This window comes from Natator depressus, chromosome 2, assembly GCF_965152275.1.
Source record: "Natator depressus isolate rNatDep1 chromosome 2, rNatDep2.hap1, whole genome shotgun sequence".
Classification (NCBI taxonomy): domain Eukaryota; kingdom Metazoa; phylum Chordata; order Testudines; family Cheloniidae; genus Natator; species Natator depressus.
Genome location: NC_134235.1, coordinates 191,664,911 through 191,687,653, shown reverse-complemented (window position 1 = coordinate 191,687,653; position 22,743 = coordinate 191,664,911). Strand labels below are relative to the sequence as shown.

Below are 22,743 nucleotides of genomic sequence, written 5' to 3'. Positions count from 1 at the left end.
CAACTCAGTGGACTATGTCTGCGTTCAGTCTGTCCCAGTGTTGTTAGAAATGTTTGTTCCCCAGCTGGATTAACTGTAAGCTTTGGAGAAATTTCGAATGATTCTAAGACAGAAACAGATGTGAATTTCTTGTTGCTCACTAGAAATGTTTATAAAAATTCAGCTTAGCTTCATATTAAACTATTGTTATGAACGCTGGTTGCAATTTAGGGCTGTGGGGGGGATGTGTGGAAAATTATTTGTTGCTCCCTTCTATTTTCCTTGAGGGTTGCTATTAGATAATTGAATTCTTTTTTGCTTAGGAGAGCGTACATTTTAAATTATGTGGAGGAGTCAATAAAGCTGGGTGTCTCTTGTCATCATAATATGTTTTGCTAATATTTATTTATTCATCATCATCTCTAGTGAACACAGTCTACCATCACTAAGCTAAGCCTGCTCTCCTTTGTAGTTTTCATGAGCAGGTGGCTAAAAGAGGGGGAGAGAAAGGAGGAGTGTAACTATTATTGCATGTTTTATTTTGACAGCTGTGAAAGGGTCACAGTTGATGGCCATTAGAATCGTATTTGCTCATTTCTGAAAAGCTAACTGCACATAAAGCCCAGTGGCTCTTTTAATTTCAGCTTCAGGAGGTCTTCAGGTTTGAGCAGAACAACAAGGAGAAATCTTGCTAGTGTAAGCAGTCTGTCCTTTCTTTGGCTCTCCTCTTGACTTTGGTCTCTTTTAATTTGGGGAATTCTTTAGAAATTCTAAAGGGCAACGTTTTAATATCTTAACACTGTGCCACTTATAGCTTAGGAAGCTTTATCATCCTTTTGTGCCTTCTAATAGGAAAATTTTAAAAAAAACCTGATTTATTGGAAGGTGCAACTTAATTTGCAGGAGAAAATTTATGATGTGTGATCTGAAGACACTGTTGCAAGATTTGCATGATCGATTTAGACTTAATGTTTTGTCAGCAAACTTTTAGCCAAAAAGTTGCTTAGAAAACGTCTGACATAATAATTGTGATAAATGAGAGGAATTCTGCAAATCTGACTGCTTTTTAAAATTATTGAGATATCATAAATCTCTGTAGATGCTGCTGTTTGCTATATTCCATTGTTCTGGGTTTTAGGAATTGTAAAAGTTGTTGGGGGAGAATCCTGGGGCTGGGGGGAGGGGAACACAGCTGGAAGCCTGTTGATCCTTCTGATTTAGAATGTTCTCTTAAATAAAGTGTCGTTGTAAAGATTTATTTTATATGCCATAGGTATTCAAACTGTCTCTACCTCTCAAACTTCGATTAGTGATCATCATAAAAAATGCTTGTGAATTAAACCTAAAGTCTGATTATGTACTGTACAAAAGGCAGACAAGCAGAATACTACCCTACCATTAGATGGTGTAAATTCGCAGAATGCAGCTCTTCACCCTGCTACCATAGGTAGCAAAGTAGCAAGACAAGGTGGAGGAGGTAATATCTTTTATTGAACCAGTTTCTGTTGGTGGGAGAGAAGTTTTTGGGCTTACATAGAGCTCTTCGTCAGGCCACCTTGTCTCCCTAATATCTTGGGACCGATACAGCTACAAGAACACTGCTTATGTAGCAAAATGTCAGCCAAGGCATGAGAGCCTTTTTAGACCATTCTGCAGCTGCTCTTTCCTTTTTTTTGAGACGAAAGTTGGTAATAACTCAATTAAAATCACTTTAGTCACATGTCATTTTGTCCTAGTCATCAGGGCAACAGACTCTTATATGTGGTTATTTGAAGCAACTCTTCAGTTTTGAAAGCCAGTCCAGCCAAGTGCTGGGTTGATAGCGATTCAGTACAAACAGAGTTGTGTAAACAAATGCCCTGATTAGAAACACCAAAAATAAATAAAAGGAGTACTTGTGGCACCTTAGAGACTAACAAATTTATGTTAGTCTCTAAGGTGCCACAAGTCCTCCTTTTCTTTTTGCGAATACAGACTAACACGGCTGCTACTCTGAAACCGAAAATAAATAGTTAAACATAAGAGAAGGCAACCAAATTGATGTTTGCATTTAATTCTGCCTTTAGCATCCACAGTTGTTCATAAAGCTTCTACGGTGCTTTGGCTGAAGTCATCTCTGGCATTTTGTTATGGTGCCAGCTCACCAGTTAGTTGGACTCATTCCATGAAGTGTCAGCAGCAGGCTACAAGGGGTTAGATTGACAGCTGGGATAACACTATATAAGTACCATCTCTTGCACACAATTTTTTTCTCTATTCCAGCTCTTCACTGTTAGTGCCCCTTTATTTGTCTGCATATCTCTGAGAGTTTTTCCCTCTGGCCCTATGCCAACATCAGAGTTCTCTTTGAACATACATAATTGGGTTCTTGTGGTGTCCTCTGTGTTGGTTTTTGCCTAATGTTTCATTTTTTGGGGTGGAATGAGAGTGTTTTCAAAGTTAGGAGTAGCAGCCATGAAGGAAAACTTGTTGTTCTTCTTAGCATGTCCTCTGCATGGTCCCACTCGCGAGATGCACCCATGGATGCGGCTCTGATGGTGATACCTCATAGCGGTGCTTGTTGAAGCATTCAGTTGCACTTCCTAACACCTCACCTCTCCATCCCTGAACGTTCTGAGCGTGAAACTATAAAAGGGGCCACCTCACTTCCTTCCAACCACAGCAACAGAGGGATGTGAACCTCTCCGGGTCCATCACACATGGAATCTTCTCTGTAAGAGAAAATCGTACGTTAGTGCAATATTCTTCTTAGGCATTAGTTCTAGTGTGAAGGTTAGTGTGTCTGCATCATCTTTATTTTTAGAAGATAATTTTATTTCTTAGGTTAGATTAGTTAGTTTGGAGTTTGTTTCTGATCACCGGATTCATGGCAGATCCAAAAGCTAAAAGATGTGGCTTCAAGAGCTGTATCCCTTGCCCTGCAGTCTTCACCACAACAGATGTCCATACCAGATGCCTGTCATGCCCTGGAGAGGGTCACTCTCCTTCAAGGTGCTCGATTTGGAGCACTTTTACCCCGAGGGCTTGCAGAGAGCACCAGAATAGGCTATAATCTGGGGACATGTTTTATAATTCCACAAGTTGATAGACAGAATGACGACAATGTTGAAACTTACTTTGGTCTCAACAGAAGAAACCTCTCACCCTGTTTTTGACATGGAGCTAGTAAACAGGAGCAGAAAATAGGAAGGTTTGCGATGGAGTTCTCCAGGTGAAAGAGGAGTGACTATGTGACCCTTGGAGTGAGTTTGTTGTCTGTTAGTGTGTTGGTTGTCATGTGCTTGCTTGCTTGCTGTGACTGCTTAATTTAAGTTTATAGTCTGGTCTGCTTGGGGAGGCTGTGTACTGGGCCTACTAGGCAAGGCTGAGAGCTTCCTAACAAGGCTCTAGCCTGTCATCCTTTGATCTCTAATCCCTTTAGGATCCCTTGGGAGCACGGCTAGCTCAGGGAGAACATGGGTTTAAAAAGCCAGTTCATAAGTGACCAGAGGAGCTAGTGAACAGGGGCAACAAAAGGGAGTTTTGCAAGGGAGTTTAGAGAGGGAACGTAAGAGCCAGATATACCTAACAAACATTCTCTAAACTTAGGCCAATTACCACCCCACAAAAGGAAAAAAAAATCCATGCACAAACAAACAAAAAATGCTTCCAGAGTAAAAATAATGCAGGAAGAAGTGCAGCAGCAGAATGAGGTGATCCAGTTTATTGCACTCAATGCAGTATGTCTGATTACCTGCCTTGTGGGCAGGTGCCATATGTGTGCCTTGGCTGCAAGCAGCTCATGACCCTCAGTGACCAGTTCAGGCACTCTCGAAACCAGAGTGGGTGAACTGGAGGAGCTAAGGGAGAAAGAGAATTACATAGGTAAGACTTTCTGGGACACAGCAGAGTGATCCCATCCACAGTCTGACAACCTCTGTGCTGCTGAGGAGGATGAAAGTTTCAGGGAAGGAGAACATCAAGCGGGAGTGGAGGGAAACGATCCCATAGTAGGGGCTATCCTTCCAGATGATGCCGTGGTATCCTCTTGCGCTGAAAATACCCCTCCAAGGGAAGGAACTCCAATGATTAGGAAGAGACAGCTAGTAGTAATAGTGGATTCAATCATTAGAAATATAGACAGTTGGGTTTGTGATGGCCTCATGGTGAATTGCCTGCCAGGTGCAAAGGTTGTGGACTTCTCGAGACATCTAGTTAGACTTATGAACAGTTCTGGAAATGAGTTGATGGTTGTGGTATATGTAGGTACTTATGACATAGAGAAAAGTAGGAGTGGTCAAATTTAGGCTACTAGATAAGAGACTAAAGGCCAGGTCCTCCATAGTAGCATACTCAGAAATGCTCGCAGCTCCGACTGCTAGAAGCTGGGACTGAATGACAGGGGGTGGATCACTTGATAAATTGTCCAATTCTCTTCACTCCCTCTGATGTATCTGTCACCAACCACTGTCAGAAAACAGAATACTGGGCTAAATGGACCATTGGTCTGACCCAGTATGGCCATTTTTGTGTGCTTATGTTATCCTGGCTTCTCAATCTAAAAATAAAATTACTCTTCCAATTTTAGAAAGACTGTTGCAACCTGCAAAGGCAGTTTGGATTTCTCCTTCATCGAGTCAGGATATATTTAAAAAATAGCTGTCAAATTATACCAATTTCTCTATGAAAGATTTTCATTTTTTCATACTGACTCAACTCCTAATTCTTTAGTTGTGGCAGAAGCAGTCCAAAGTGTGAGAGGGGGACAAACACATTCCACATCTTCTCACATGGAGGGAAAGAAGATAGACACAATTACCTGAAAGGTGCTTTCATCTGGTTGGTTGTTATCAGGATGACACGTTATCAAGACGTTGCATGATCAATACCACTTATGGAAGAAAATGGCCATATTTGCCAAAGTGCTTCCCACAAAGCAAAGGAACCTTGTCAATGCCTTGATAACAGATGGTGAAATAATGGCTAAATATTCTCTCTGAGTTACGTTTGATTTTATCAGGCTCTGCAGCAAGAACGGTCATGTCAGCTATCACATTATGCAGACATGCTTGGGTTCAATTGTCTACTCTCCCACCTGAAACTAAATTAGAAGTAGAAGACCTTCCCTTAGAAGGTGATGGGTTATTCAGTAATAAAACATGAAATACTAGAGAAAATGAAAGATAAGAGATCAGCTGAAAGATCACTGGGTGTCTACCAACCCCCAAGAAGAAGGAGCTCGGGACCAGTCTTCAGATACCTCTTTCTCTTCCTCGTCTTATTTTTCATGAAGGCATAAGTTTCAATACCAACCTCCTTCTCAGATGCAGCAGAGGAGGAAGTCTTTTAAGTCTTGAATGAAAGGGAAGCAATCTTCATATTCATGATCAAATGTCAGACATCAAGTTGATGTGAGGATTGTTAGCATCAGATCAGTCTTCCACCACACCTCTTCACCTTTGGGAGGCCAACTTCCTGATATGTCAATGCTTGGACTCTACCACATCACAAAAATGGATTCTGGAGATAAGGTAAGATGGTTACATCATTCAGATCCTTTCCCCTCCTCCACCCAAGCCCCTGCACCTCCATTCCTAATCAGGGACTCTTCTCACGAGACCTGTTAAGATCAGGGCTTCACTGCCTGTTGGAAGCCATAGAGGAGTGCCAAGGGAATTCAGAGATCAAGGTTTCTACTCCAGGTATTTTCTGATACCAAAGAAAGATGGAGGGATTCATCCCATATTACTCTTGTAGATCTGTAGAAACTTAACTCCTTTATCGGAAAATTCCAATGCTGCATGTTGACACTAACATCCATCATACCCCCTCATATACTCAAGACTGGTTTGCAGCTCTCAGTCTCAAAGATGCATACTCTCACATTTCTATCAGACCGAGGCACCACAAGTACCTTCATTTTCTGGTTTGACAAGACCATTTCCAGTACAAAATCTTACCTTTTGGCCTATCTACTGTACCCCGGCTATTCACAAAATGTCTACCCATGGTAGCAGCTCATTTTAAGATGGAAGGGTATCGTGGTTTATCTTTATTTAAATAACTGGCTGATCAAAACATCATCAGAGGAAGGTCTTTCCATGGACATAGCTTACCCATATTCCCTGTTCAAAACATTAGGACTTACAATAACCTAACAAAAAGTCTCTTCTCCTAAACAAAGCAACCCCTTTATAGGAGCAGTTATCAAACCTCAGATAGGCAGAGTCTTTTTCTAAAAGAGAGATTCCTGAAGTTTCAATCCGTCATAGTGGGGTGTCTTCAAAATCCTACTCAGAAAGTAGTTTTCTTTCTGCGTCTAATGGGCCTCACTGCTTCAGCCATTTATGTAACACCTTATATTTGGCTTAGGATGAGAAGTCTGCAGCATTCGCTGGGTTAAATTACAGACCAAACAAAGACAACATGTTTACGAGGTTGACCATCTGAAGAAAGATACTCCTATCCATCAAAAATGAGGAGGTTAGTTAAACAGAAATTAAAAGGTACAGCACCAAAAGTAAAATCCCTGCAAGCCGCATGGAAACTTTTTAAAGACACCATCCCTCTCATCCAGAGTGTGATAAAGAAGATAAGACAAGACAGTGTCAAAATAGGCTAGCCCAGCATGGGCAAATCAAAAAATGTTTTTGGACCCTCTTCAGCTCTCCACGGGCGTGTACAGACCTCTCCTGTTGTCTTCAGATTTATTAACAACAGGAAGGCTGAATTTATCCCCTTTCCCTGCTTCTTACTGCATGGGCTAGTGGATTCTAATGGATCTTGAGAACCCTGCCCATTAGAACTGCAACAGCTATTGTTTAACTCTAGAAAACTGTCAAGTAGAAGGTGCTATGATCTTGAATGCAGTAGGTTTGTGAAGTGGGCAAACAAAAAACCCATAGATTCACTAGTAGCACCAATTTAATATATGCTGGAATATGTCTTCTTGAGGTCCCTTCCAGACTTACAATTCTATGATTCAATGTCAATTAAATATCTTAAGGCTTCCTAAATGCTCTTTGAAAGTTCACCTGGCAGCTATAGCTGTCCACTATGCATTAACAGACAAGTCAGTTTTTGTGCATGATACAGTAAAGAAATTTATGAACGTACCTGTCTATATGTATCCACTGATACAGATCCAGTATTGTTGTGGGATCTCAGTTTAGTCCTTACCGAGATAATAGAGCCTCTTGGAGAGTGTTCTTTGTTTCACCTAATTATCAAAACTGCTTTCATCATAGCCATAACATCAGCTAAGTGCATGAGTGAACTACATGCCCGCTAATCCTCCATTCACCCTCTTTCACAAGGATCAGGTAGTACTTTGTCTTAATCCTAGATTCCTTCCCAACGTAGTGTCTGACTTTCACCTTAATCAAATGATTAATCTGCCAGTATTTTCCCCTAGACCTCACACTCTCATAGGTGAGCCACAGCTACATACGTTGGATGCTGAAAGAGCTTTGACTTACTGTCTTAACAGAACCAAGGAATTTAGAAAGTCTCCTAGTCTGTTTCACTTGCAGAGAACCATCTCTTCAGAGATGTTATCCAGATGGGTTAAACTGTGCATGGAGAAAAGCTATAAACTAGGATCTGTTCCACTTCCTGTATGGATTAGGTCACACTCTACTAGAGCAGTGGTGCCTCCATAATGTCTTAGACATGTGTGAATTGCAGAAATCTATAGGACTGCAACTTGGAGCTCTATATATATCCTTACAAAACACTGCTCCCTAACCCTAGCTCAGTTTGGCAGAGCAGTATTTCAGTCAGGACTCTGTGTTCCACCTTCCTTGCGTGAGGTACTGCTTATCAAACTATTCCATGCAGAGGACACTTGAAAAAATGAAGGTTACTTACCAGTAACTAGACCTCTTTGAGATGGTCTTGGAATATTCATGTTCCCCATCCACCTGCACCTCTTCCTCAGTATTCTAATGGAATTTTAGACCTGAGGAAGCGATTGGAAGGAACTGAAGTGGTCAGGACAACACCCACCCTTTAATAGTGGTGCCCTCCAAATGTTCAGGATGTGAGTTAAAAAAAGGTAGGAATAGTGTGTGAGCACTCCAGTGGGCACCATTATGAGGTGGTTGTAGAGTCAGATCCAAACCTGCCAGTGCACCCTGTGAGAGTGAATAGGCAGAGCCCATCATGAAGAACTCCAGTTACAGGTATGTAACCTTTATTTTCTAACTCAGATTTTACAGTACTGTACATTCCAAAGCAGTGAAGGTCTGTGTAAATGCCACAAAGACTCTGCAGGCAAAACCACAGAAATCGAATTCTTGTCCGAACAGAGCCCTTAACAATTTACTTTAACCATGTATGTCCTGATTAATCAGAAGAGGTGAAAGTGGCATTTTCTCACTAACTAGATAATGTTACATTTTAAGGATCACTTGAGACTTTGTACATATGGCTGTTAACTTGTAAATTTTTCCTCTCAGGGGAAGTCCCTGCATGATGATGATGATGTGATTTTTCCAGGTGCTGTGTTACCATGTTGTGTGATGCTGAGCTTTCCTTTGGTGATACTGCCATGTAGTATCTAAAGATATTTAAAGACTGATTTCATTTCCTGTAAGTAGGACTTGCAGAAGTAGAGCACCATTCTCAAAATCAGACTGGACAGCAGCACTCTTTCAGTATTTGCCAAATGTTCTATGATAGGTCACATGTGATGCTATGTAGATCTGTAATAAAAATCATACCCTCATTTAACCTCTTTGGAGTTCAATGGATATATGATGCACAGCCTGTCCAAAGCAGAGCCACTCATTCCTCTGTGAGGAGGTATGCTGTGCAATTCTGCTTTCCAGTGAAGTTTTTTGGCAATGTGACAGGTGCAGAGAGAGACTTTGTTGCCCTTCGTTTGAAGAGTGTGGCTGGGAGGATTAAACCGTCATGCAATTCTGTATTTTCCCCCATCACTGCTAATTTCCAAGATATCTCTGTGAAACAGAAGTTGTCGCCTTTCTGATCTGCCCTGAGCCTCCTGCCTGGTTCATTTTGTAATGTCACAAACACTGGATTGTGGATTCACGGAATAGAGCAGGGCTGATTAAAGAGGTGAAAGCTTCCTCTTACACATGTATGTCTTGGTAATCAGCAATGATGGGAAAGGAAATAAATAGTACAGAACATATGAATAGAAAATGCCTTTCTAAGAACCCTTCTATTTCCCTTACTGAGCTCTGAGAATCACTTTGCTTTCCCCATCTTTAACATTAACCCTTTCTTACCTTCAAGGACTTTCCAGCTGAGAAGTACTGGGTGGATTTGCTTTGCTGAAGCCCACCACTGCCATTCTTTAACCAGACTTTCCTTGAAATGCTCTTGTTTGTCCTGCAGGATTCAGATCAGCCCTTGAAATTGAGCTTAGGTTATGCACTCAGCAACACAGGGCATTGTCACAGGACCATTGAGCTAAATGTTTGTGTGATGAGGTATACAAAAGTCCACACTGGAAAACAAGGGATTCAGGAGCAGGTGTGGGCCCATGCGGCTCTGCCTGGCCACACCTGCCAAACCTGCACGAGCTGGAGGCAGAGTTTAAAAGGGGAAGTGGAGAAGCTCAGAAGGGGGCAAGCGGTGGAAGGAAATAGACCTCTGCTCTGAGAAGGAACAGCCCAGGACTTCATTTCCTGACCCCTGAGAACCCTGTCCTGCCCAGGCCTGTAAAGGAGAGTGGTGACTGTTCGGGAAGGTCAGAAACTTTATTTTCAGTTCCATCCGTTAATTTACCCTATGGGGAAAAAGGGGAGCTCAGGTAGGAAGTGATCCACGGAGGCAGCTAGTTAGCTGCACCCCAAGCTGCAGAATTTAGCTGCAGACCACTGGGTCCTGATTGGAGCCCAGATGTCAGGGTGGGCCTGGGCTCCTGTACCAACACCTACAAGTGGGACAACAATGGGAGTGTACCCCTTGGTAGGGAATCCAGCTGGGGAAGGCCCCCAGTACACAAGGGTCCAGACCCCAAGTCCTGGAGCTAAGGAGAAAGGTCTGAAGCCCTTGTGGGCATCAAAAGATTTCTACATTCTTGGACCTTTTTTTGTGTGTACCCCAAAAGGGGTAGATTGGAATGATTGACCCGGCTGGAGGGTGAGCCGCAAAAGAATGTATGAGACCCTACAGCACTGAGTTGTAGAGGAAAGGGGGGATGTCAGAGAGGGGGACAATCTGCCACACCCTGGCCTAATGACTAAGTGACACTGCCGGTGTGGGTCACCTTTCACTGTCTGTTACAGGGCACTTTGATGCATTGTGTAAAGTACATCAGTGGCATTTTGAGTCATGAAATGAGCAGAGAATCTGACATAATCTTGCCAGCTTGCTCCCCAGCTTTAGAAGCCCTCTAGTCTGTACATGGCCAGGATGGGGTGAGGTTTAAAGCCAAAAGGCAGGGAGGTTTATCACTAGTAGTTAGTTTTGTGTGGCTTCTGATGAGAAAACTTACAGAACACTGTAAGGGAAGAATTTAAAAGAAGAAATGAGCCAAGTGAAAATGGAGAGAATGGCAAATCTTTGGTTTTGGGTATTAAAGCAGATACCTTGGTATTAAAGCAGAGCTGTGCTAGTTAGGAGGAAAGTGAAAGGAGGATTGTGGTGATGTGAATATTCTTAATTGACAACAAGGGTGCAGGTATCAGTGGCAAGGGGAAGCTCTGTGATCAGTGCAATTACGAATGCTAACAGGTGACACACATTATTTATTGAGTTTATCTATCATCACTATGCACAGGAGCAAAGCCTCAAAATGGGAACTTATTAGGCTGCAAATGTAAAACACATGGGAGGAAAAATATTTCAAACTCCAAAACAAATATGTTTCTTAATGGACTTCCCTCTCCTTTCACACTTTCTTATAGCTGAGGCAAATTGTACCAGTGACTTGTAAGATTGCTTTCAATGCTGCCTCTTTAGGCCAGTTTTTCAAAGCAGCAATCACATGCCGTTAATTCAGATCGGATCAGCTGATCAGCTCAGGTCATTGTCGTGCTTTCATAATCGTTCATGTGTGACAGTCCATTAAAAATTGGCCAGGCCTTTTAAAACATCACAAAATCCACAAATGTGTTTTACATTCAGCCTTTGAGTTAGCTGGGCATATTTGTTTTATGTATTAACCTTTGAAATTGAGCTTCTTTCCAGGGTTGTAGGGAAAAGTCACTGGTAATATAGCAGTTTAGCCAAGGTAATTTACTGTATTTTACCTTCTAGAGAATTATAGCATAGATTAAACCCACTCCACCACCACACTTGGAAAATGTGTTAACTATAGGTTATGACTTCCTTTTTCTCCTACAAGTGGAGCATGCTGCAGATCCGGCCAGAGAGGCATGCAAAGGAGTAGTGCTAAAACTGCAGAAGACCCCCTCTTCGGGCCCCAACAGTGTTTGGCTTTTGAGGTCCAAAGCAGCAACTGGACGGTGACAAGGAAGATGGCTGTTCTCTGCAGCATTGTCTCCCACCCGCCAAACCCATTGGCCTACCTGATGAAAGTAAAAGCTGGCCAAGTTACTAGCATGGGCTTCCCTTCCTGTATGAGCCATGCTCCAATGTGCACTGCAGCCAGCAGGAGGAGCCTGTCAGGATTTGCAGATGCACAGGACTTCAAATTCCTGCAGATTTTTGGGGATCAGCAGGTTTGGTGGCTGAACACCATTGCCACTTCCATGGGAGTGGAGCTCTCTGATACTAAAGTGAAGGGTGCTGTATAAAATCATGGGTAGAGGGAGATGTAGTGTACCAGGCCAACCAACAGAAGAACTCAGAGGAAATAGCATATGTAAATCCATGGAATTTCTCAGCCACTACGCGGGAATGATGTGCTATGGTCCTGACCCAGTTGCAACTAATGTAATTTTTTTGATTTCCACTGTATGCGCCCATATTATATTTTTAAAATCAATCATATTTTTAAAACCAAAGAAAACTCCAAAAATCTAGACAAAAGGAGAGACTTGGGGAAGCAGTAAATACAGAGCCCAGGAAATGTCTATATATACAGCTACTATTTAAAACAAAAAACAAAAAAAAACCCTGCTCTGATTTAAAGAGGTTTTTTTTTAATTTGGCAAATAGGATCTTTCTGTTTCTATTTTGCAGCTTCTCCGTTACACATTAGATGAACAAGACAGGTTGTCTTTTGGATTTGTAAGTAAGGTGACGGCTTCCTCCACACCCAGAGAAAATCCTAGTATTAAAGCTGGAGTGTAGATGCTACAAACTCCCAATCTGTCACATGTTTGGAGACATCCGACAGATTTCGAAAGATTGATCATTCAAAAGGCCAGTAACTGTGTTGGTTTCTTTTTAAATAATTAAAATGCTCAGAAGATTTCCTTGTTGTTGTAATCAACTCCTAAGGGTGAGGATTTTTGAGCCAGTCTCAACAAATACGGCTTTAAATAATTTTCCTGATTAGGAATGCCTCTTCCTCCTCTTTTTTATTTTTAAATGGGGATATTAAATTAATACAAATCCCTCAGTTCAATGCAGTGGAATGGACAAATATTTTCCTTCTGCGCCTAGATTTGGTTCTTGTCACATGCAAAAGAGCTTTTGTTGATATCAGGGCTGTAGGTGGGATGATGTTCAACAACGTTTTCAGCAGTAGTTAATGTTTACATTTCAGTGGGTTGGAAAAATTTGTTAGAAAATGCTGACTTGAAAGACATTTCGTTTAGAAAAAAAAATCAAAACAAAGCAATTTGATAAGGTTGAAACACTAACATTGTTTCAGTCATATCAGAACGAAATTTTTCAATTTTACATTTTGAAACTGCTTTCATTTCAAATTTTTTTTCTATTATACAGTAAATTAAATAATTTTGATTGAACCAAAAAATTCATTTCAGGAGAAATTTTGAAATTTAGTCGTTTTTATTCCAATTTGGAACGAAAACAAATTTTGAATTTGTGGAATTTCCTGTGAAAAGGAAATTGCATTTCCCGCACAGCTCTGCTTACAACAGCCTGGTTCATTTGGGTTTTTCTGTGCCCTTTCTAGTCCCTTTATGGCAAAAACCTAGAAATGTTGGCACTGAAAGTGAGTTGCAACATGCACCAAAATCACAGAGATTTCCTCCTTTATGTAAACAAAAATGTTAAACCAGTGAGGCTCAAGACTTCTCCAGATTCCAGCACTGGGCATGTAAGCATTGTACTTGCTTACAGTAAGCACGGTATTTCCACTACTGTATGGCAGCCCCTTTTTACTTATTTTTAAAGGGCAAACTTTTTGTAAAGGGTGGGGAGAATGTAGATAGGGGTTAGTGCTCTTTTCTTTTTTGCAATTTTTTAAAAAATTTCTTTGAGCCTTTCTTTGGCATATGTCACCATAGTATCTGAACACTTTATCAATCAGTTTAAGGAATGACACCTCAGAATCACCCCTGAGTGAAGTGTTGCTATCCCCATTTTATGGATGGAGAAATGGAGGCACACTGAAGTTATGACTAACCCAAGGGAGATGCAGCATGTCTGCAGCACAGCTGGTAAAACCCCAGATCTTCTGGCTCCAGGTCTGTAGCCTAGTCAAAGATCATTTGTCCTCCCTCTTTGATGGTGTTGCTTTAGTCACTGCTTTATGCACAATGCTGAGATCTTCTGATCTAAATAAGAATAAAGACCCTCAGCCCTATTCTTAATAATTAAACCCATAGTTACATCATGAATGAATCTGGCCCTTGGTCCCTAAATATAAACATTTATATTTGTTGTTTTTTATTACAGTGGCACTTAGAGGCCCCACCGAGACCAGGATCTCATTGTGCTAGGCATAGAATATCAGAGTTGGAAGGGACTTCAGGAGGTCATCTAGTCCAACCCCCTGCTCAAAGCAGGACCAATCCCCAACTAAATCATCCCAGCCAGGGCTTTGTCAAGCCTGACCTTGAAAACCTATAAGGAAGGAGATTCCACCACCTCCGTAGGTAACCCATTCCAGCGCTTCACCACCTTCCTAGTGAAAAAGTTTTTCCTAATATCCAACCTAAACCTTCCCCACTGCAACTTGAGGCCATTACTCCTCGTTCTGTCATCTGCTACCACTGAGAACAGTCTAGATCCAGTCTCTTTGGAACCCCCCTTCAGGTAATTGAAAGCAGCTATCAAATCCCCTCTCATTCTTTTCTGCAGACTAAACAATCCCAGTTCCCTCAGCCTCTCCTCATAAGTCATGTACTCCAGTCCCCTAATCATTTTTGTTGCCCTCCGCTGGACAATTTCCAATTTTTCCACATCCTTCTTGTAGCGTGGGGCCCAAAACTGGACACAGAACTCCAGATGAGGCCTCAACAATGTTGAATAGAGGGGAACGATCACTTCCCTCTGTCTGCTGACAATGCCTGTACTTATACAGCCCAAAATGCTGTTAGCCTTCTTGGCAACAAGGGCACACTGTTGACTCATATCCAGCTTCTTGTCTACTGTAACCCCTAGGTCCTTTTCTGCAGAACTGCTGCCTAGCCATTTGGTCCCTAGTCTGTAGCAGTGCATGGGATTCTTCCATCCTAAGTACAGGACTCTGCACTTGTCTTTGTTGAACCTCATCAGATTTCTTTTGGCCCAATCCTCTAATTTGTCTAGGTCCCTCTGTATCCTATCCCTACCCTCCAGCGTATCTATCATTCCTCCCAGTTTAGTGTCATCTGCAAACTTGCTGAGGGTGCAGTCCACTCCATCCTCCAGATCATTAATGAAGATATTGAACAAAACCGGCCCCAGGACCGACCCTTGGGGCACTCCGCTTGATACCGGCTGCCAACTAGACATGGAGCCATTGATCACTACCCATTGAGCCCAACGATCTAGCCAGCTTTCTGTCCACCTTATAGTCCATTCATCAGCCCATACTTCTTTAACTTGCTGGCAAGAATACTGTGGGAGACCATATCAAAAGCTTTGCTAAAGTCAAGGAATAACACATCCACTGCTTTCCCCTCATCCACAGAGCCAGTTATCTCATCATAGAAGGCAATTAGGTTAGTCAGGCATGACTTGCCCTTGGTGAATCCATGCTGACTGTTCCTGATCACTTTCCTCTCCTCTAAGTGCTTCAGAATTGATTCCTTGAGGACCTGCTCCATGATTTTTCCAGGGACTGAGGTGAGGCTGACTGGCCTGTAGTTCCCCAGATCCTCCTCCTTCCCCTTTTAAAAGATGGGCACTACATTAGCCTTTTTCTAGTCGTCCGGGACCTCCCCCGATCGCCATGAGTTTTCAAAGATAATGGCCAATGGCTCTGCAATCACATCCGCCAACTCCTTTAACACCCTCGGATGCAGCACATCCGGTCCCATTGACTTGTGCTCATCCAGCTTTTCTAAATAGTCCCGAACCACTTCTTTCTCCACAGAGGGCTGGTCACCTCCGCCCCATGCTGTGCTGCCCAGTGCAGTAGTCTGGGAGCTGACCTTGTTCATGAAGACAGAGGCAAAAAAAGCATTGAGTACATTAGCTTTTTCCACATCCTCTGTCACTAGGTTGCCTCCCTCATTCAGTAAGGGGCCCACACTTTCCTTGACTTTCTTCTTGTTGCTAACATACCTGAAGAAACCCTTCTTGTTACTCTTAACATCTCTAGCTAGCTGTAACTCCAGGTGTGATTTGGCCTTCCTGATTTCACTCCTGCATGCCTGAGCAATATTTTTATACTCCTCCCTGGTCATTTGTCCAATCTTCCACTTCTTGTAAGCTTCTTTTCTGTGTTTAAGATCAGCAAGGATTTCACTGTTAAGCCAAGCTGGTTGCCTGCCATATTTTCTATTCTTTCTACACATTGGGATGATTTTTTCCTGCAACCTCAATAAGGATTTATTAAAATACAGCCAGCTCTCCTGGACTCCTTTCCCCCTCATGTTATTCTCCCAGGAAATCCTGCCCATCAGTTCCCTGAGGGAGTCAAAGTCTGCTTTTCTGAAGTCCAGGGTCCGTATTCTGCTGTTCTCCTTTCTTCCTTGTGTCAGGCAGTGTGTCCGTATTCTGCTGTTCCTTTCTTCCTTGTTTCAGGCAGTGTGCGCACACATAGTAAGAGACAGTCCCGGACCCAAAGTCAGTCTACTTAGATAAGATGAAAAATGGGAGGGGAAACAGAGGCCCAAGGTCACACAATAGAACAGTGGCAGAGCTGGGAATAGATCCCTGAGTCCCAAGCCAAAGCCCTATGCACTGGGCCTTGCTATATCCTTGTATATTTCCAAACATATGGATGAGTCAAGTGTTCTCTCGCTGAATTTATACATTACCTGTATGATTATGGAAGAGTTTCCAGTAGATTAAAACTTCCAGATAAAAGCAGAGCATGATTGGTTTTGCCTCTTGCATCTGATCAGTACCTTTCTTCTGTACTCTGGTAACCTCTGATTAAAGACTTTAAACACTTGACATTTTACCTTTTGGAGTTTGTGGAGTCTCTCTCTAAAATGGCAGTTTTCAGAGTAGCAGCCGTGTTAGTCTGTATTCGCAAAAAGAAAAGGAGTACTTGTGGCACCTTAGAGACTGACAAATTATTTGAGCATAAGCTTTCATGAGCTACAGCGGCAGTGCTTCCTTTGATTGTGTCTCTCACACTAGGCAGGACTTGTTGTTTTTGTCTTCTGATCTCGGTGAAAATTTCACTGCAGCTTTTAGAGATGCTTCTTTTTAGAGTTCCAAGCTGGATTGAATCCGTGTTTCCACGTGGCATTTCTTCAGATTCTCTGATTGGCTGAGCCTACTCCATGAACTCCCCTCTCTTGTACTGCACAAATGCCCATCTTTTTCTTTCCTTATGCATACATGTGGCTCAGCTCTGCAAACTCTGTTAGTTTGTTCAATTTTTTTTTATTTACTCCTCTGTTCTCAAGGCTTCATGGGTCAGATTGTCCCTTACATGAGAATAAACCACATAAGGTGATTGGAAATTTTGCAAGGTTTCCTTTACAGAGCTTCTATGGCACTGTTCCGTCCAGGGTTTCATGCCCTTCTCTGTGACTCAACCTGTAGCGTGTTGTATTAATTTAGATGAAATAAATGGACCAAAGATGTTAACATAACCCAGTAGTCACTGTCCAGCATTAAACAGTGTTAAATAAGGTCTGGGGTTTGATATACAGACACCTCAACCTGCTTAATACCATGCCATTGGAAATCCTTTTACCCTTTTAATAAAGATACAGAAAAGAAAGTTAAATATTTGAAATGTCAAGTATTACATAAGGCTTTCATTTTAACAACATTTTTTGTTCCCTTTCCCTTTAGCTAAAGAGCGTTTTAAAAGGAACCCTTCTCTCTGCTTCTTTGACAGTCGCTCAGATCAGTGGTTCTCAACCGGGGGTCTGGGCCCCCCTTGGGGGTTGCAAGCAGGTTTCAGGGGGTCTGCCAAGCAGGGCCAGTGTTAAACTTGCTAGGGTCCAGGGCAGAAACCTAAAGCCCCACCACCCAGGGCTGAAGCCGAAGCCTGAGCAATGTAGCTTCATGGGGGCCCCTGTGCCATGGGGCTCCAGGCAATTGCCCTGCTTACTACCCCATAACCCTGGCCCTGGCTTTAATATGCAGAAAACCAGTTATTGTGGCACAAGTGAGCAGTGGAGTTTTTCTTGCATGTTGGGGAGGCCTCAGAAAGAAAAAGGTTGAGAGCTCCTGTTTTAGATGATATCAAAGATGGTAATAATTGTCCTTTTGGGGAAAAGAAATGAAGTTAGTTGAGATGGGCTGGAGCTGTTGTTACTGCTGCTTCTGTTAAAGTCCAAGCCCATTTCTCCCAGGTGGTGTTTGGGATTGGTATTTGTAGGGGTGCTGATGTCATCTGGATCCCTCTTTGGCCTGGTCTGGTCAGGACATCCCTCAGGATTAGGATAAGGAAGGTCTGGGGTCCCAGGAGATGGTGGAGGTGGCAGCCATGATTGTGAAGCTTGCGTCAGTAGCCTCAATTCTTCTCCATTCTGCTTTCTCCGCATCTGTTCTTTCTGTATGTTCTTTGTCCCCAAAGGCTCTTTTTTTAAGGACCGAAAAAGAGAGTAGCCAGTGGAATAGCCCATCCCCTCATTATTTTGTGTACCAATTAGACCTAATATCTGACACCCCAATTTTGGTTCGCTAGTTTCAAGTTCCATATCTTCTGTTTTTATCAAGCATGATTTCAACATAGTCTTTGAATTGTATCAATGTGGCTTTGGCTTTTTGTTTGGACTAATTTAGTCTGTCTGGTTCTCTTGCACCTTTTTATAACATTTCCTGTTGAAAATAACTTGACCTACTTTCCATGATAAATTCCCAAGAAGGCAAAAGTTATAGACTAATTGTCACAACAAGCCATGAGAAGAGTGTTTCTCTCCTTAACCAAGAGAATACCAGAAGTCAGTGGGCCTCTGCTCCTGTGAACTTCTCCCAGATCCATGGCATCATGACTCCATTAAAGCCATTATTTCTCGTGACTCCTCTGCCAAGCCCTTAACAGGAGTTCCATAGAACAGACAGGGAAAGAGACTAAGCTAATGCCATCCTGTATATGAAGCATGGTCATAAACATCACAGCAGGTGGATTGTCAGGAGATCTAGATTCTATTCTTGATTCTGCCACTTTGTGCCCTTGGATAAGTCATTTAACTTTCTCTATCTGTTTCTCCATCTGCGCAATGTAGGTGATAATGCATTCCTACCATTTATAAAGCACTTAATGATATGTGGATGAAAACCATAATGTGAGTGCTAAGTATAATTAATGTTGTTTAATGTAAAGGTATATGTTTAAAAATTAAGTTGCTTAACTTTCAGTAAACACTTTGATTTTTGTTCTGTTAGCATAGCATTTTGATTGAAAGTCCTTCTCTTTTCAGAAGCTGCGCTAGTAGAATGAAAGGTTGGATTAAGCTGTTTTTCTACCCAACTATAAAGTGATTTTCTTCTTAAATCTTTTTCCATTTGGCTGCTACTTAGCGTCTTTTGTCTGCCTAGGGAGGACAGGTGCAATTATTCACCTCTGAGCCCTTGGAAAGAGAATGTAATTCAACATGGCCTTTTATAAAGGAATGTAATTCACTACCCCACATACAGGACATTATGTGGGTCAACTAGAATTTTGAAAACTACAAACATAGTCATTGAGAGTGTACTGTGTACAGTGTATTGTACCCAAATAGCTTGTTTATCTTAAATTTGGTGGGAGGGAAGTATCAGAATTAGTTATAAATTAGGTCAGGGTGGAATAGTCTTTTTCAGTCACTTAACGACGAAAATTCTTTTCTCTGCCACATGAGGGGAAAGGGTTTATAAGGGCTCCCTGCTAACTAGTTCATAGTGATAGGGACTGAAAATAGGGTGGTAAGATCTACACCTATTCAGATCCTTTACTGCGCCTCCTCCCCTGGTGAAGGAGGTGGCTAGGACTCCAAATCCAAATCCCAAACTGCATTCTGTTTGGAAAGATTTCTCCACCTTTTTCCCCAGCACGCAGTTGAGTTACTTGAGCTGAGAAGCAAGAGGTTTCAGACCATAGGCCAAGTTGTGCTAATTTACAACTGCAGAACACTTGGCCCACAATACGCTAGTGTGCATGCTACCTACATAGGATGTCCAGATGGCTATAGAATAGCAGTAAAATCCCTTAAATTGATACCTCTTTTCAGGTTTCATCCTTTTATCTTTCTCTTTACTAAGAAAATAGCTCATTTTATTATTTATGCTTATAAAAGATTAGCCTGTCCATTGTAATCCCATATTTTCTGCTGTCCATAAATTTGTGACACTTTTAACTTTGAGGCTAAAATTTACCAGGTCTGGTCTTTGTCTAAGGGTGATTTTTTTTGGAAAATGTGAGCAGGAACAGTTCCAGTCTTTTGGAGAAGCAGAAGTTTGATATAAATTACACGTTTTGCCATTATAAAACTCTTTGTCCTGCAATACCCTCTCCCTCCCCCCCACCCCCCCCCCAAGCCCCCGGAGATATAGGACAATAGGGTTTGTAATAGATGAAATTTTTTGAGGCTGGTGAATGTTTGTGCTTTCCGCTACACTTTATTGCTTACTTCAGGAGCAGAGATACAAAATAGATGCTTCTTAAACAGATGTACAATATTTTCTCGCTAAGTCCATTTTAATTATGACTTTTAAAAAATGCAAATGCAGTGATTCAGTGACAGTTTGTTGCTTCTCTTTGCTCTCTCTTACATAGAACCTTCCTCCCTCTTTTCAGCTCCAAAAGTATTAATTTGGGGTGAAACAAGTAAGGGGAACAGGACAGAACATTTGTGAATTTTTTCATTTTGCAGCACAAGCATGGAACGGTAGGTAAACTGAATCTAAAAAAAATCTGTCTGTTTATGGTAACAGATTGTAATTCCCTTAAGAGAAAATTCACAGACTGCTGTGTGTATTTCAAATGCTGTGTGTATTTCAAAGAGTCTAGGAATAAACAGCTGTGCTGCTGTTCTATGCCGGTGTGTGTACCATGTGACAATTATTTTCCCCTCTGAAATGCTATGAAGTAGAAAGAGAATCAGATAATATTAACAATAGGCTGAAAGTATGTTAGAGCTTCTGTTAGGCATTACTAGCTTGCAGGGTCAGCTTTTTTGAAAAGTGTTCTGCTTTTTTAAAGGGACACCATCAACCTGAAACCCTGTCAGTTAGAAAAATTATAATATGTTAAAAAGTAGTTTCCGGTACTACACCCACTTCTGAGTTTCCTGACAGATTTTGTCCTTTTACCAGCACAGGCCCTTATGCTGAAAGCTGCTGTGTGTGGGCAGGTCCCAATGGAGGGCCCCATTGACTTCAGTGTGGCTCCACAGGACACAGAAGTCTGTCTGTGTGCAGCAGCATGTGAGATCAGGGCTGTATTCCCCATTTTAAAAAAATGTTTTTCATTCCTTGTTCCTGCTGTGTGAGAGACGCACACATGCGAAAGGGAAACCAGCCAACTAACTGAAGTTATGGGGGAAACAGTTAAACTGGCTACAAACAAAATGCTGCCAAATGCAAAAAGTAGACAAATTAAGAATTTTTCCCCCCCGTAATCTCTCAAGTGAAGAAATCCTAGATGTTACTTGTAATGATAATAGATGCATTTTTCAGACAAACGTATGCTTTTTTTTTTTTAATTAACTTTAAAGGGACTGTAAGGTCAAATTTGCGCTCAATTAGAGAAGCTTTTGCAAAACCTAAGATCAATAGAAATATTTTAGTGATTTTTTTAAAATTCTATTTGAAGCCAGTTTGGAAACAAATAAATATTCACTTGCAGTTTTGGCAGCCCAGTCAATGTAGCATTGTGCTACTGAAACCAAAAGGGACAATGACCTAGGCAGATTATAAAAAAAAGTGAAACTGATTAGCCTACTCTCACATGCGGAGAGAATGCAATAAATAGTAAAACAATAATTTTATTTTATAAGTTACCCTCTCTTCCCCTGGTGCAGCACTTGGGGTGCTTCATGACAGTTTTTAGAAATAATACACATTTTAAATATCAAACTAATGTACAATAAATAAAAGCAAAGAAAGTGGCAGGGAGGGAAAGGGGGAAAATGACTTCACCATGGCTTCTCTTGCAGTGACATAATTGTGACTGGTTCCCCCCAGGGTGCCACCTGGAACTGGGGTACCACTGAGCCCTCTGACCCGCCAGCCTGGACTCCCTCTCACACTGTGCTGCTGTGATAAGCTGCAGACACGGTCCCGGTCTTACACTTCCACCAGCATACACGCAGGTAGGGATGCACCCAGCTGCAGTTACATGCAGGGTCTCTGACCAGCCACTGCATGTGAACCAACAATAGAGAGTCTACAGCCAAAATAACCCCCAGCTTTCCAGCCTAGGACCCCAGAGTGGTACCATCTTGCCCTGGTCCAAACGCCAACCAGAATGAATTTATTATCCAGTTCGCCTCCCCCTCAATGTGAAGAGGAAATGCAACAGCCACTCTGAGCCAAGTTTCCCATGCACTTCACTCCAAACTCACTGGTTTGATTAAAACATAAAATAAATGTATTAACTATAAAAGATAGATTGTAAGTGATTATAAGGGATAGCAAACAGGTCAAAGCAGATTACCTAGCAAATAAACAAAACACAAACTAAGCTTAGTATACTAGGTAGATTGGATATGAATTAGCAGATTCTCACTGTAACTGATGGTACAGGCGGGTTGCAGATTCTTAAGGGGCAAGCTGCACTTGTTTTACAGCTTGGAATCCCCAGGTCTTTCATACACAGGCTAGAAATCCCTTTAGCCTGGGTCCAGCACTTCCACCAGTTCACTCTTTGTTCCTCAGGTGTTTTCAGGAGTCATCTTGTGTGGGGAGTGAAGAACAATGGATGATGTCACTCCCACCTTATATACCTTTAGCATATGGCAGGAACCCTTTGTTTCAAAACTTGATTCCCAGATCGGTTTGTGGCAAAATACTGACATCCCAAGATGAAGTCCAGAGACGTGATCTGGTCACTTGCCCTTACAGTGTTATAGAGGGCATTGCTTACAGGCTGGCCAAAACACCCACAGGAAGGTTAAGCTATTCCACAATCCATTGTCTTTGCTGATGGGCCATCAGCCCCATCTGGTTTCTTCACTGTTGTACCTGAAAGGCTGGCTGTGGGTGTTTTCCAGAATAAGCCAATTTGAAATACAGATTGCTAGTCAATATTCATAACTTCGGGTCCAAAAATTATAAGCAGAGAAGCAGAGCTGGTTCCTCAAGGATTTCCCCTTCCTTACAGGAGGTTTGTATCCACTCCTACATTCAGGAATCTAAGCAGATACATTCAATGTGCCAGATTTGATATGGAAA

At 42.0% G+C, this 22,743-nt stretch overlaps 1 protein-coding gene across 1 annotated transcript in view; it reads left to right on the top strand.

The window, feature by feature from the left end:
* RBMS3 (RNA binding motif single stranded interacting protein 3) overlaps positions 1-22,743 on the top strand; it is a 910,338-nt gene that overhangs the window by 302,335 nt on the left and 585,260 nt on the right. The window lies entirely within an intron of this gene.